At 51.3% G+C, this 15,582-nt stretch overlaps 1 protein-coding gene across 3 annotated transcripts in view; it reads right to left on the reverse strand.

The window, feature by feature from the left end:
• LOC106047788 (uncharacterized) overlaps window positions 1-15,582 on the reverse strand; it is a 136,513-nt gene that overhangs the window by 70,405 nt on the left and 50,526 nt on the right. For all 3 annotated transcript variants that reach the window (XR_010833126.1, XM_067001327.1, XM_067001326.1), the window contains 3 exons: window positions 14,242-14,394; window positions 4,268-4,367; window positions 3,106-3,229 (listed from right to left, as the gene is read on the reverse strand). The gene's annotated coding sequence lies outside the window, so the exon portion shown is untranslated. The remainder of the gene's footprint in view (window positions 1-3,105; window positions 3,230-4,267; window positions 4,368-14,241; window positions 14,395-15,582) is intronic.

Below are 15,582 nucleotides of genomic sequence, written 5' to 3' on the forward strand. Positions count from 1 at the left end.
TCTCAACGTTCACCCCATGGTGGATCCGCTCTGACACAGGGCCCCTCTGCCCTGTGTCTGTCCAGCACGCAGCCAGAGGGATCCTCAGCCACGAGAACTCCCACAGCCTCCTGCCATTGTGCACCAGCAAAGGCACCAAAACCTGCTGGCACTTGTAGATGGTCAGACACTTGCATTCCAAAATTCACGTTCCCAGGCCTGCTTTCCTCCACACATAAAATATAACCCTGAAAAAAAAGTCATGCCACAAGAACAATGAATTACACCTTCTCCCTCTGGGCTGGGGACACAGACACTCCCATTGCCACCTCTTCTTTCCAAAACGACCCCTTTGGATTTTGCTTTTAAGCAACCCTCCCCGGACTTGAGTTTGAGACATCCACAGAAACCACAGCTTCAGGATCCCAGTTTTCATGGGAAGTATCCCCCTGTACCTCCGAGCCAGACGTAGCAAGTGCTGCTGTGTCTGCACGTGGCCCACACCCCGCAGGGAACAGACGGCAAAGCCAACCCTGAACCCAGCTCCATTCCACCCCTGAAACATCAGAGCATCGTTCTTCCCAGCAAGCTGCCAAGGGAGCTCTCTGGTAACATAAATTTTGGGGTGCCCTTGCTCTGTGGTCAGCTCCAGTCAGACATCTTATCACCGGCCATTTCCCCATGCGGCACAAATTCATGTCCCTATCATTAAAGAGACACATGGTTTATTTACTCATTACCATATCCAGCTGTTGGCTTTCCTTCTCCCCATATTTCAGGGAAAGTAGTGATTTGACATAAATAATGCCCCATTCAGCTACGACCTGAAAGATATTGTAAATATAAAAAAAAGTCTTCAACTCCAATAGCTCTTTTCAAGTGCTCCGTCCAAGCCCTACTTAGTATGGGTGTGGGGGGAGGTTGGGAAGGAGAAAACCCAACGCCATTACTTAAATAGCCCCATTAAAAGCGAGCACAGGGTGAATTACAGCTTTATTAAACAGATGACATTACATCAGGAATGATGAATCATAATGTTGCTGTTCGGGATTACAGCAGTATACAACCTCTTCAGCTGTAATCACTCGCCTCCTTCTCCAGCCACCGCCAGGTGTGCTGGCCCCTCTGGCACGCTACCAGCAGGCACCTATTTGCCCCCAGCTCACAAAGTGCCACGGCTTGCTGCTGCGGGGATGGAAAGGGAGGGTGTCGATGCCCCCGGGGCAGTCTAGAGGGGGATAATCCCCCCAGCCACCCATACCTCACTGTTTGCCTCCCAGCAAACTCAAGGGTGGATTTGTGAGCACAGCCCATCTGTTTTGGCTCCTTGCATGCCACCAGCTCCTCCTGAGGATGCTCTGGGGCAGAGGAGCAAAAGCTCGGGCACATGCACAGCTCCGAGGCCTCAGGAAAAGAGAATAAACTGTGGTGGAGACCTCATTTTGGGGCTGGATGTTTCAAGGCCATTCCTCTCGATACCCAGTTCCCTACCATCACAAGGACCGTGTTGGGACACGTAGCTGGGACTTCAAGAATAAATGTACGGGAGGTTGCACAGTGAAAGAAGACTGGAACCACGTAGGTGCAGAAAGAAGCCATCAGATAAAGGACTCCAAACTGCAGCGAGACATAACCTTCTGGTACATGCACTGCTCTACCAGCTCGCCCAAAGAAAAGCAGAATCCCACTCCCTAAACCCAAAGCATCCTTTGCAGAGCTCTTCGTACACTCCTTCAGCACCTCCCCGTCTCCCTCCCCGTGTTTACATCCACATGGTCTCCAAGGCAGGTCACACACATGGGTCAGAAAGAAATTTCTGCAATGCATTTTCACTGTGAGCAAAGGCTCAGGACACCTTGGAGGGTAATGGGAGCCATCCCCGTGCTCAAGCTACCCACGAGCCTCAGTCCCACCAGGCACAGCAAACCCTGGCAATACAAAGCAAGCTAATTCGCACGCCACTCGGGCCACCACCACCACCACGACACAGCCCTCAGCAGAGGAATGCCTGACCCGCTAAATCGCCCCCTCTCCCTGACGAGTTTTGCAGGGGGTTTATGGATCTGCAGCAAGGGAACAACCAAAGGAAGCCAAACGAGCAGTTATCGTGAAACTGTAACAGTGAGCCCCTCTGAAGTCTGATTTCCCCCTCCCAACATTGGTCCTTGCAGAATCGACGGAGGCATCATTAGGAGAAGCCCTGGGGCAGAGCTTCCCGCTCTGCTCGTTTGGAGAACGGCTTAAATCAGCGCTCCTTAGTCAGCAGTGAGAGGGGAGAGCTGCCCTGCCCTGCTCCTCGCAGCCCAGCAGGCACCGCCGTGGCCCAAGACCACCACAAGAAAGGCTTCCCACGTTTTGCATCTCCCGTCCTCCTCCCAGGGTTTGCCTGCTGCCTATAAATAACCAGGCGAGCGTGACATCTAAACGCCCAGATAAAGCAGCGCCGTGCCATGGCCCCACGGAAGCCAACGGCTTCTATTTTTACATGTTTGGCGAGAACCACGTGTCAGCTATCGACAACACACAAAAAAAAAAAGCCCCGGCGCTCGGATCCCCACTCCCCCTCTGCCTTCTGCTCAGACAGACCTCAGACAAGCGCCCGGCGGCCCCATCTGCTCATCACCTGCTAGCATTTGGGTAGCAGATACGTCAAACTCCCAGCTCACGTTTTCACACGTAGGAGTTTGCTGTCTGAGTGATGAGGCTGTCTGTGCTCCCATTGTGCTTCGCCATCCAGAAGGTTTTTCAGAGCCTTTACAAAATATTGCATGCCAGTAGCTCTTACATAAGTAATCAACCTCCTTACCCCCATTTTACAGACTGGGAGACTGAGATAAAGAAAGCAGGCAAAAAGCAGAGAGACCTGTCACCTCCTGCATCCCTCTGCCCCACTCCTCTGCCCCCAGAGATCCCCCTTCTCTCCTTCCGAGTTGTTCCTTCTATCCACTCACCTCTTAAATCTGTGGCTGCTTCTGCAAATTAGGAAAAAAACAACACAACCCTACAACAAGAAAAACCTGCCAAGGGAAGTTGAGCTCTGCCTTTGACCCTTGGTGGTGAAAAGGGCCAGGGTCGCTTAGAAAGGCTGCTCACAGCACGAGAGGCCAGGAGCCAGGACTTCTTAACCTGACTTAGCATTAGCAGGTCCCCCCAGTCTGCCCCTGAACAGCCATTTGCACCTCTCTTCCTGCAAGTCTCAGGAAACCTGGTTTGACCTCTCATCTTCACCACAAAACCCAAGGCCGTGTCCCTAGAAGACAGTCGGTAACGTTATGAGGGATCGAGCATTGACTCCCACCCAGGGAGTCCCGGGCGGCAGCAAACTACAGAGATCTGTAACTAAGCGTAACAAAAATAAATCTGATAACTAGGCAACTGGTAAGTGGACAGCTTAAATTCAGCCTTTACACATCAAAATCGACAATGACAATCATTTTTCTTTCCACTGCAATTGTTGTAACAGCGTTGACTTTAATCTTATAGAAGAAAAATCCACCCCAGATTTCACTCTAGTCTAGAAGTGAGTCAGCTCTCAAACCTCAGCTAGAAAGAAAGGCACTTGCTAGGATGGATGTGGGAAAATAGAGGGTTAGATTCACCAGGCTCCTCTTGGGTCATGCTAAAATTACTACGATTTAAGTTAATGAATAGATTTCCTTTTGTTCCGGCTCAGCTTCTTTCTATGGTGTTACAGCCCTTATCCCAAGCTGGAAGCAAGCACTATTCAGATAAAACAAAGCCCAGCTTTACTTTAGCATTACCACCAAGACTTCTTCGTAATAATATTTATAAAATAGCTATTAGGATGGGAGGGGATAGTAAAAACACATCTGTACAAGTCAGGCTCCCAGGTTATAAAATACCAGGAATTAAATCTGCCCTACAACACAAATCATCACCCCGCCCACGTGTTTGCTTGTTTCAAAGCATCTTTCCTGGCAGGACCACGTCCTGCTTGCTCCTCAGGACCTGTCTCATCCAGGCTGTACATGCAGAAGGGATCCCTGAGGCTGTACTGCTGCATCCCCCGACAGAACGGGAGCCTTTTGGGTCTGCACGTGTCTGTTTGGACAGCCCCCACCTCTCTACAGAGCAGGGAGGCACAACCACACATTCCTCTAAGCTCTCTAAGAGAAAGGGGGAGCCGGTCACAGAGGTCACAGCAGAACCACAGGTGACGAGGACAACAGGACTTGCTCCTTGGCAGCCTCAGTTTGGCACCATCTGTGCTTCTTCCAGGACACAGGAAAGCATTTTAGTGCAGCTTTTGGCAAGAGCCATTTCCTACCTTGTGGTGCAGAGTTGGCTGCGAAGTCCGGTCACATGCTGAGCCCTCTTCCTCCCCGTGGTGCTCTCCTTGTGAGATGAGCAACCTGAGCAACCTCGGCCTGAGAAGGAAGGAGAAAGAGGTACAGTTCAGCAGGGACACGAGGCACAGGAGCGGGGACAGCCATGGAGCAGAGGGCTTCGTAGTCCATGATGACAAGGAGCACTGGTGAGACAAAGCGTGGAGCTGTGCACACACAGCAGGGCAGACAACAGACCAGACGTGGAAGAGATGTACTGTCCAGGCACAGACGGTCAGGGGAGCCTGACCAAAGCCTAAAGAGATGTTCAGTGGTAGCACAAAGCCTCTACCATCCTGGGGAGCACCTGGGAGACACAGGAAGAGGTCTGCAGCAGTGGACTTGGCAGTGCCATAGATCATTACAAACACAAGGCTTAGAAACAGGAGTGAAGGGCTGCGATGGGAGTCCCCCAGGAACCTCATGCCTTCCCCTACAAGATACACAATACAAACCCAGAGCAGCAGTTGCATTGCCAAGAAACAAACCCCAAGGAAGAGCATTTTGCTCAGCCCAGCGCGCTCAGCCATCTTTATTTCAGAAGCACGCAGTTCCCTTTTACCCCCAAACTCCAGGATAAGTGTTATTTTCTCCTCGGCAGAAGGTCACGGCTCAGTTGCTTCAGACAAAAACTGGCATCCCCCCCGCTGGCGTCACTTGGCGACTGTGCACTTAACTCCCAGCAAAGGAAATGAGGAGAGAGGCCTGGTAGGGCTCTGGATCAGGCAATAAAGAGAACAGACTTTGGGGTTTGCTGAATAATTTGGGCACCCTCAGAACTGCATCTTTTGTTTCAGGCAAGCTTTTTACTTAAAGCAAAAAGCTTCTCCCCAGGGAAAGCCTCACACACGTCACGTTCTGTCCTAGCAGACTGCAGCAGCAATGGATAGCTCAGCCCCTACAGGACATCTGAACCCCGATGCCTTCCCTTCCTTGCCCTACACACCCACCATCACCAGGACACCAAGAGCAGAGAGAAAAAGGCAAGCTACCTGGCTGCTCTGGGTCACTGCAGCACGCTAGCCACTCAGAGGTTATTGGTAGTCCAGGCACGAATCTAACAAGGTTAAGACTTCCCCCAAAGGGTTGTTTTGCTGGAACCAGCAGGGCAATAACTGGGACAACCAGAGGGAAAAAAACACACGCAAAGGCTGCAACAGGTGCCAGGTCGTACCTCCAGAAGTCCTGCAGATCCGCACAGCCGGTGAGACAGGACCCTGGTGGAGGGACTTCTAAACCTGCATTTCCTTGGTGTCACCACTCACGGCGTCAGCCCAAGAGGCAACGTTCAACTGGCTGGGTATTTCCCTCAGCTCCAAAGGAGCTGGTCCCTACAAAGCCTCGACTCACCAACGCAGGCTCGTTATGGAGCCAGCTAACGAGCTTTCTGCCAGGAGCTGACACACGAGGGGATGTCGCAGGACAGAAGAGTCAGCAAGGAGCCCACGAAGTCTCTGGCAGCATTAACTGCTGATTTCAGCATCATGATGGTGGGGAAGAGGAGGGAAAGGAGATGTGTGAGAACAGGAAGAGCCGCTGTATTTATCCAGGCTGACACCCCACATAACACAGCCAGAGTATTTCAGCTACAAGCCCTGTGCTGTGCCAAGCAATGACACTAATAGGACAACAGCTGAGCAATTAAAAGAAAAGCAGAGACAATGAGATATCAAGTCAAAAAGGCTCATGGACAAGAGACAGAAAGACCTCATTTTGGCTGGTTTGCTTCGGTGAGTGGAACATTGTCAGACAGAGACCATGCTCAGGAAAAGCTCCATTTCTGTGTCACCAGCAATTACCGCCTCTTCCTTCAGCCTGGCTTCCTCCCACCTATTGCTGGACCAATTTTTTTTTCACATGGACCCTATAAAAAGGGCATCTTTGGAGCTCACAGCACCCTCTGCACACAGAGAAGTGGCTGAAACACGCAGCTGGTGCTGCACTAACTCTCGTCTAAAGACTGCTCACAAGCTGTGGGAAAGCAGAATTTACAGTGCCTTATCTAGGAATAGGGGCACGGGGAAAGACAGGGAGAGCCTTTAAATCAGGAGGCAAAGAGCAAATCTCACCAAGGTCTTGTTTACACGCTTCCCTAACGGAGTTAGCCACCAGTACGGTATGGGAGTGGTTCTACTGGTTTCAGAGCCCCAGGTACAAGTATTCTGAAGTCCCTGCGTTTAGGGTTGGTTGTACATCCCCAGCTCTGTGGGTCCAGCTCGTGAGAGGGCTCTGGGTGAAGCAGTGGCTGCACATTTGGGCAGGCATCTCTTCTAGAACATCATAAGACAGACACGTGGCAGTGGAAAAAGCGAGCAGTGATGAAGCAGATCCTGCCCTCCAAGGTCTTGCAGGAAAGTCACGGCACAAAGCCACTGGCTGGGCTGAGGACAAGGTCAGGAAGGAAAAGCAAGAGAGAGGGGGGCAGCCAGCAAGCGCAGACAGTCTGCAAAGCCGGACATCAAACCTGGTGCATCGCAGCAATTGAGCGAGGAAGAAAACCAGGGCCGGAGGCTGTGTGTCCAATCACTGCTTTCACTAGATTAAAAATGTAAATTCCCTGTATAATAGCCTGGCTTGGAGATATCGAGAGTAACAGGCAATTAGGAATAATGAAGTAGCAATGACAGCAGCAACGGGCAAACCTCTCTGGGAAAGCAGCGGGGCTGGGCAGTAGGTGCATCTTTCCCCCTCTCTGAATAGTGCATGAGGAGGGGGGTCTGGTCCAGCTCTCGGTGTAATTCTTTGCCAGTTTAATGCTTCCTATCAAACATCTCGTACCACAGTCAATCTGGGTTACCAGGACCCCTGGTAGGCTCAGGGGAAGCGCTGCCTGTGCCTGTACCCAACAGTGTGACCTCGGAAAATGATGCGCACACGTGGTGCTGGGGGCAGACGTGCACAGCTGGATCCTCAGGGCAGCAATAAAGGTCGATCGCACGCTGTACATCCTTCCCTGCAGGGTGCTAACAGTCTCCCTTTGCTACCCAGCCACGCATTTCCAGGCAGTTAGTAGGAACTTGATCCCTCTGAGATCACGATCCTTGGAAAACTGTCAAATGGCTCCAAAGAAACCCAGAAAGTAAATAAACGGGGAGGTAATTGCCCAGAAAAATGGTAGAAACATCACCATCTTGGAAAACCAAGCTAGAAAGACAACACAACAAGCCCCAGTTCCTCTCGCACAATGCAGCAACACCACAAACAGCACCAGAGCTGAGCTACCTTGGAAATAAGTCATCCACTACCCTCCAACCTGCAATGGGGTAACGCCACACAGATGTCCCATGGGGACGCCCCACTTCCACTCCCACCCAGGAAGTTTAAACGGAGCAGATTTAGACAACGCCAGCCTAAGGAAGAGAAAAAAAAATGCTCAGAAACATCAGAAACCTGAAAACAGTGCTGGGGACAAAAACCCACACAAACCAGGAAAAGCTTGTGCAGGGGGGGAAGACTCGGAAAAAAAAAAGTTATGGAAGGGTTGGGCAGAAGGAGATGGAGCTACGTGAAGGCGACTGGGTTATAGGCAATCTTACATCAGTTTATGAAAATATCCCATTAATCTTCATAGCGCAATCTTAATTGCAAAATCTTTCATCAGCCTTGTTATTTGTGCACCTGTCACTGGAGACACTCGGAGTTGTTTTGTCGTCATTTCTCACGCTAATTAGAGGGGCTCGGGGTGGTTGCTGGGGTGGGGTGGGGAGGGGGGGCTCTTGGTTTTTTAATTGTCCTCGAGCACAGCTCAGCTTTGCGGTAACGCTGCCAATTAGGGTCCCGCCCTACGCGGGGCTCGCAGGCCTGCTAGGCACATTACGGAGGACTAGAGGGGTTGTTTTAATTAAATACCCCCAGACTAGCAGGGAAATATTTAGAGCAATTTAACAATCTGCTGCAGAGTTGTTAAGCCTCCAATATATCTGCTTAATGTTCATTTGGGTATTTAATAATCTCCCTACCTTATCTAATCCTGTTTAAACTTAAAGAGATGCATCTAAGCCGGTGGAGGAGCTAGCGCTTATTAACAGCCGCTGGTTATTAAAACATATTTGAGATGTCATCGCTGGCGAGCGGTCCCAGCAGCAGGCAGGAGGACTGCTGCCTGTGGATGTATTTCTTCCCTAAGCAGGGCTGCCCAGGGACCGGAGCCAGTGCTTTCACTGTAAGCTCTGCTGTCACCGTACTGGTGTGCGTAGTTTCTGACCTGCTTCATACCTCCCCGTGGAAGGGAACGGTGGCCTTATTGCGTAATTAGTCAAAGCTACAGGTTATTTATTTGTCAAGCTGTGTTCCAGGCCTTCAGCTACTCAGACCGGGGTACTTTTAAAGAACTGGATGTTTTATGTCCCAGGTTAAGATACATTTTGTTTTGCTCAGCCAGTTCTTCACAACCCTTCTTTGAAGTCCACATAAAATGGCTTGCCCGGGGCTGGCCTACAAGGCCAGAAAGACTTTACCTTGCAGGATTTTAGTGTAGCTATCCTGACATAATTTGTTTGTTTGCAGGCTGTTTGTCCTGTCCCTGGTAGTCTCCTTCCCTCAGTGAAACACCCTGCCAATTCCTGCAGCAGGGCTCCTCAGCTCGCCTTGGCCTTTCTCCTCCCTTCTCTCCACCAACAGGTACTTCCATCACACTTCGAAGTACTGCCACCCAAATCCCCTGGCGATCAGGGCAGGTCCCAAAATAATGCTGTCACACACAAGAAGAGGCTGTCAGAGAGCACACAACTCACAACTGGTGCAACTTAAACGAAGGGAGAGTCAAGCCAGCAATTCACCTTCTCAGTATGGATTGGTTTAAGTGTGAAATGGCTTCCAGGCAAAGCAAAGGGAGTCTTTCTACCACATTCAGGACACAAAACCAGAAAGTCAGCCTTAAATCCCATGAAGCTGAACAGCCTAGACTGTTTCACGAGTATTAAGCCACCCAACTTTAAAGCACCTTCACTGCTGAAGCTAGAAAATAGAAGCAGCTGTCCATATAAAGAGGGGGAAATGCTGCTATCCGTCTTCAAAACGAAAGGCACATCTGGGAGAAATCTCCTTGCCCAACTGAACAGGACATGCTGTTCTCAAAGGCTAAGGCCTTAAAGGTTTAATGTCAGTGTCCTCAACTGGGCAAGGTTCTCCATCAGTCTTGTTCAAAGAAGAACATTTCAGGACCTTACTGTAAAGGGCTGATTTTCATCACAAGTCTGTTGTTCTGGACGCCCTGTTTAGAGACAAAAATGGACGTTTGGAAAGAGCAAGCCCAGCGGTGACGCATCTGTTGGACGTGTTGCACAGGAGCACAGCCATCCCTGTGGGTTTTCATTGATCCAAGAGCAGCAGCGAGGCGAGACACTGCAGCAACCTTCAAACAGGCTGCTAGGAACAGGAAGGGAATGGTTTTCTCACAGAGAACATCAACGGCAGGGTAAATACTGAGGCAAGGAAGATTTAGGTCAGACATCGAGGGGGGAGGAAGCCACACTTCTTGCCTGTTATGTTTTTCTTGTTAGAAGCCCAGGAAGAGGTTGAATAACCTCTATCCCTAAGGGTCTTTGAAAACAGATTAGCGCAGAAACGACATAGGTAGAGTTGATCTTGCCTTGGGGCACAGAGACAGACTCACACGACCTTGGCAAGGTCTTTCTGAGGACTTTTCTTCTGTGGCCATATGCTGTAGCATGAAAAATATTGAGCCCCACACCCAATCTCCTCTGTCCCACCACAAGGGACTCACTATGGCACCAGAGGATCCTGTACTCTAACAACAAGCTAACAACAAGCACAGATCAATGCATACACACAGTCCAGCCAAAGCAATGTTCTGGCCCGCGAGGCTGCTTGGTCCCATGTGAAAAAAGCCAACCCACTTCACAACCCCAGCAGAATCCCCAAACCCAAGCCCTTTTCCTCAGCCAAAGCCCACACACAGTCCCCTCTCCAGATTTGGCTGACAGAGATGACCGGAGGGAAGCAAACGGAGCAGATATTTTTTGTTTGTTTGCTCTTTGTTCCTTGTTTCTCAGACACTGGTGTCATTTAGGATATTTTGTGGAGGAGACACATCAGCACAGTGACGGATCCTGTCTGGTCCCATCAGCACCGAGGCATCGTGTCCCCAGAGTAACGCGAGAGGACTGCCGTTCCTGCAGGGAAGGCTGCTCAGCGGGAGGTGTCAGCCTGGGAAACACAACAATTGTTTCTCTCCCATCGCTTCCGTGGCACTCGGAAACTTTCGGCGTGGGGGACAAGGGGGGAGGAGGCTGAGTCTGAAGGCAGAGGTGTGCCAAGGACAGGGAGCAGGCCTCACACCCTTGTCGCAGTGATGGCCGCCCACCGTGTCAAGGGAAAAGGAGCAAGTGTGCTCCAAGTGGCCGTTTCCTACCAGACGTGTCCTGCGGGGTAAGGAACGGGACTTCTGAGCCATCCTCCCAGTGGCTGATGCTTCACACCGCCACTGCGCTCCCTTGTCACCTCTTTGTGTGCAGGACTGCCGTCACAAATCATGGGTTTATTTAGACTCTTAAAAAAAAAGAAAGGATGCAAGCGTTTACAGTGCGATTTCCTTAATTCTCAGTCCAGGATCCTATTTGTTTCCTCCCCCATAAGTCACTGCAGGTCCAGCAGTGGCAGCAGGACGAAGGGGATGGCGCGAGTTAACGCTCGGTGCCCTGCAGCAAGGAGCTTTTGCAGCAGCAGCAGGACTTCAGAGCCTCTTTCACAAAAGCACTTCAGAGGACTTCAAATTCTCTGCGGCCGTGTGGAGAAAAGCCTTGTGGAGGCTGACCGTGCTGTTTGCCCTGCCAGTCAAACGGGGATCCAGGGCACGGAACAACTGAGCTATTTGCCGGGTACACACACAGCCTGACACCAGCTCGAGGACAGCAGCCACCCCAAAGATCCAGCTGGGGCTGGTTATAGGCACGGACACACAGGGGGAAAACTGCCTGCCTGCAAAGAAAAACACCCTTTTTGCTCAGCTTACCGGGAGAGGAGCTGGGTTCTAGAGGAACTCGGCTCCTTCCCTGTGGAACAACGTGGGATGCACCTCCATGGAGTACACGTGTATTATAAAGCCACATCTCCTCTCGTCTCTGCTGTTAGAGCTACCCAGGCCTTGCCTTTTGCCAGCAGGAGATGCCACGACACAGCTCTTTGCCGGGTAGAAAGCATGTGGAGGAGCTGCTTGCGAACAGCAGGCTCAGAGGGAGAAAGCAGCAGAGGCAGGCACAGAGCAAGTGATAATTTCTGTGCTGTGCAATTACAGCTGGGAAGGAGTAAACCTCTGGTGCACAAACCTGCCAACAGTTTACTGCCGACAAGGAAACAAAACCAACAGTTGACACTGGAACAGCTACTGATACCCTGTAATCATCTTAAAAATAGACTCTTCGCAAACCTGCTTGTTAGTAGTGAGAACATATGCTCTTTTTAAGAGGGGGGAAAAAAAAAAACCTCTCAGCATCTCTGAAGCAACATTTGCATTAGCTAGAGCAAGTGTTTGCAGACGCTGAAGTTGCAAGCATCTTCCCAGGCTTTGGTGTGGTCCTGCTGGACAGCCACGGCGGCGAGATCCTGCACTGCCCCGGCACGCTGCCAGCCCCCGGAGCCCGGCAGCGAGTGTTTGCGGTGCTGGTGCAGACGCCCAGCTTGTTCTGCCGCACCGCACACACGCACGCAAGCTGCACGGCGCTGTGCTCACTTACCACCCCGTGCCTGCTGCACGTGGCAGCACTGTGGCACGGAAATGCCTGCTGTCCTGACTTCTCCTGCCTCCCCCGAGTGTGACCATGGGGGTGAGACCTCATCCGGGCTCACTCGAAGTGCCCCAGTGCTGCTCAGCCCCTTCATCCTGCTCACCCTCTCAGGAGCCTCTGAAGGAGCCCTGTGCCTCTGCCATCCCCAAGCCATGTTCTTTCAGTGGCCCAGTGGCTAACATCTGCCACAGCACCCCTAAGGCTCCTTTTCACAGGACCACAGCCCACACAAGCGTTTGACACAGGCACAGACTTTACCCAGACACTAAGACACGATGAATCGCAGCTCTGCATCTCCAAACTATGCCACCACACGCCCCCTGGGTGATGGAGCAACCCAACCTCAATGCACAGGGGGGGAAGTAAAGCTGCACTGAGACAGTGGCCTTCCCCAAACTCCTGGCTCACAGCCTTTCCTCGTGGTGTGTAGTCCCCTAGGCTCCTTTTAACCACAGCCCCCAGGCAAGCAGCCACTTCCCCAGGCCAGGGTGGGCAGAGGAACACCACCTCTGAGCACAGTGCTCTGAAGCCTTCCTCCAGCCTGGTGCCCTGTCCCACGGCGCTGGATGGCAGCATGACCCTGTTCCAGGGGCAGTGGCACCCAGACGCTTCATCCAGCCAAGATAAAATTCATCCACCCACAGCTTGCTGTCCCCTCTGTGCTCAACACATCAGCGCTGCAGGGAAGGAAGGAACAAACATTCCCTTGTAAGTGGATTTCATTTTGGTATTAGCCATTTAGAGATTATATCCATTTCAATTTGGGCAGGGATCCAAGGTTAACATCCCTGTTCTTGTTAACAGTGCTACAGAGCATAATGCTTGCAAAACCCCATCAGCTCCCTTTACATCTTATTTGGAAAAGTCACTGCAATGTTGCGCCAGGACAAGGAGAAGGGAAAGGCAGATTTGGGTAGGGGGGCTCTACTGTTTCCCAAGGATTCCTGGACACATCGCTGTTCTGTCTGCCACCCATGAATGCAGGCATCACAGACTGTTATTGTACAACCCCAGAGTGTTCAGACGCCAAGGAAATTTCAGACTTTCTGTTGTCTCTGCATGGTCAAGGAAAGAAGACCTCTGCTCTCCTACCTCACAACCCCCGGGAAGACTGTAGGTAGTGCCTACACAAAGCAATATGGCAGAACAATGACTGCAGAGGATCAGACAACCAATATTTGACTCCAGAGAGCATCCTGTCACAGGAGGATTTCAAGTCCCAGCATCTCTGGGACAGCAGGCACACAAGTCCAGCTGTTATGAACTGCAGCAGAAGCTGCTCTTTAGCAGCCTGGGGCTCCAGCCACCTGGAGACAGCCCCGAAAGCAGCAGAACGGAGCACGCTCTGGGTAACAAGGAGCACAGTCTTGGCCGGTAGGCTTGCCGGTCTGGAAGGATTTGGCTACGTACCAGCAGCCACCTCGCCGGCAGGAGACAGCCTTCTGACCCCGGCACCTGGGCAGGAAGGCAGCTTCTTCACCCAGGGCAAAGGCACAAACGGCTTTCGCTGAGGTGTTCTCGGATTAGCTCCCGCCAGTCGATACTGGCGGCGTGAATTATTAATCAGCGTGTCATTCAGCCTCAGAAGCGGATATATCCCCACCGCACAGGAAAAAAGCTTTTAGCAACACACCCGTGTCGGCGAGCCCGGGGCGCGCTTGCCAGGCGCTTTCTCACACCTCCCCGCGGAGCCGCTGCGAGCCGGCAGGAGGGGACCCACGGCGCTCTGCTCGCTGCCGTCTCCAGCACAAAACCACGCCGGCCCCACGCACCTCCTCTCCTGGATCCAGTGGCTGCATTAGCTCAGCACATCCACCTGTCACGCAAGCCACTCGTTTGGAAAATTATTCTGCTGGAGCATCGCTGAGGACACCTTGCCAGCGAAGTATCAGACAACATCAGGCGGTGTTTACTTGCTCCAGTGCAGATACTACACATTTATTATTTACACTTTTGCAGCGTATTTTTAGAGTTATGTCAATAATATGGAGAGTTATCAAGTGATCTGTTTGCAGTCAGTCAACAAACTGCCACGAATCCCAGTTTGCCTGAGGAATTTTAGGACAGGGATTTACCATTTCACATGGGCTAATCCACAGCACAAGGAACAGGGGATCTGAGAGGCATTTGTCTGGATTCGCCAGACCTCAAATTGAGTTTGTATTGCTTACCTCTCCTGCTTCCTGCATGAGAGCGCTCCGAGCAGAGCCAGCCCCAGGGGAAAGGAAGGCTCCTGAAATGGTGTAATAATGAAGCCTAGAAGATCGCCCTTGGTCCCAAGTGTTTGAAGAGATGGTTGGGCTGATTTTCACAGACAGTTCCAGCTGTACTTAAAACAAGACAGAAATGAGAAACTGATTAGGCCACGCGGAACAGTCCTACTCCCTGGTCATGCTATAGTCTGATCAATCAAAGCTGGTGCACTGGACGCTAGGCATAAGTGCAAAACCCCTGTTCACTGCTCATTTGTGAACAAATAAGACGCAAAGTATTGCCTAGATGGCATCTCTTGCGCTGAAGGGCTCTGCACGTGTGAGTACAGGAGTTCCTTCACACCATGACACCGGCTGCTGTCCACGTCCTGCCCTGGGCCAGTCAGCCCTCCTACACAGCGCCCAGTGGGAGAGGACAGCCCAGCCAGCCCAGAAGAACTTGGGGAAGACCAGGCCAGCACATTTTCTCCCATCTTTTTTGGGGACTTTTGTCAGAGGCTGGGAAAGCAACAAGCCTTTCCAACCCAAAACACGACATGAGCTCATTATTCCCCCGGTTAAGAGCTGCTTAGCACTGAAATTGCAAATATTCTCCCTGAATAGGTACCTGAGCACGTACCTTAAATTGCTTCTTTTTGAAGTGAGATTTGTATATCTAGAGGAAATAACTTCAGAGAAGTCCCCTGGATGGTACAAGCTCTATACCACCTAAGCACAGTGTAAGGACTTCCACCAGCAGCGCTGGCCAACCACCATTTCCCTCTTCCAAATCCAACTGTGACGGACGGCTTTGAGTGCCAAGGAGCAGTAGTTATCCCAGTTATCCCAAAGAGTTTAAGACATTGTTCAAGAGCTTGAATTAATAGCCAGACTCCAGGTGGCAAGGCATGCATCATCTCTAGCAGCAGCTCTCTGAAGTAGAAAAATTAGCCCAGGACCTTTCCCCACTCACATTTTTGATTATCAGAAGTGCCTTGGTAGTTCTGGCTGAAAGACCAGAGCACCTGGCCAGACATCTATACAAAGCCACGAGGTATTTTAGCAGCTGCGCTCTGCTGCCAGTCCCATTTCCAGCAGGAGAAAGGTTTAAGATTTGGTTCCTGCAAAGCCCCTTTTCATCGGCCTTGGGCTGCACTGGTCTAGTATTCAAACCGACTGCAGCTCCGCAGCAGAGATCTGAATACTTGGCCAGGTAATGAGCACCAAGGCAGTTGTTTTTATCTTATTCAGTCAACAAGAACATGGAAATCAATTTTTCCCAATCTCAGTTATGGCTAGAAATCCATTCCTTTTAGGCCA

This window comes from Anser cygnoides, chromosome 8 (genome assembly GCF_040182565.1).
Source record: "Anser cygnoides isolate HZ-2024a breed goose chromosome 8, Taihu_goose_T2T_genome, whole genome shotgun sequence".
Classification (NCBI taxonomy): domain Eukaryota; kingdom Metazoa; phylum Chordata; class Aves; order Anseriformes; family Anatidae; genus Anser; species Anser cygnoides.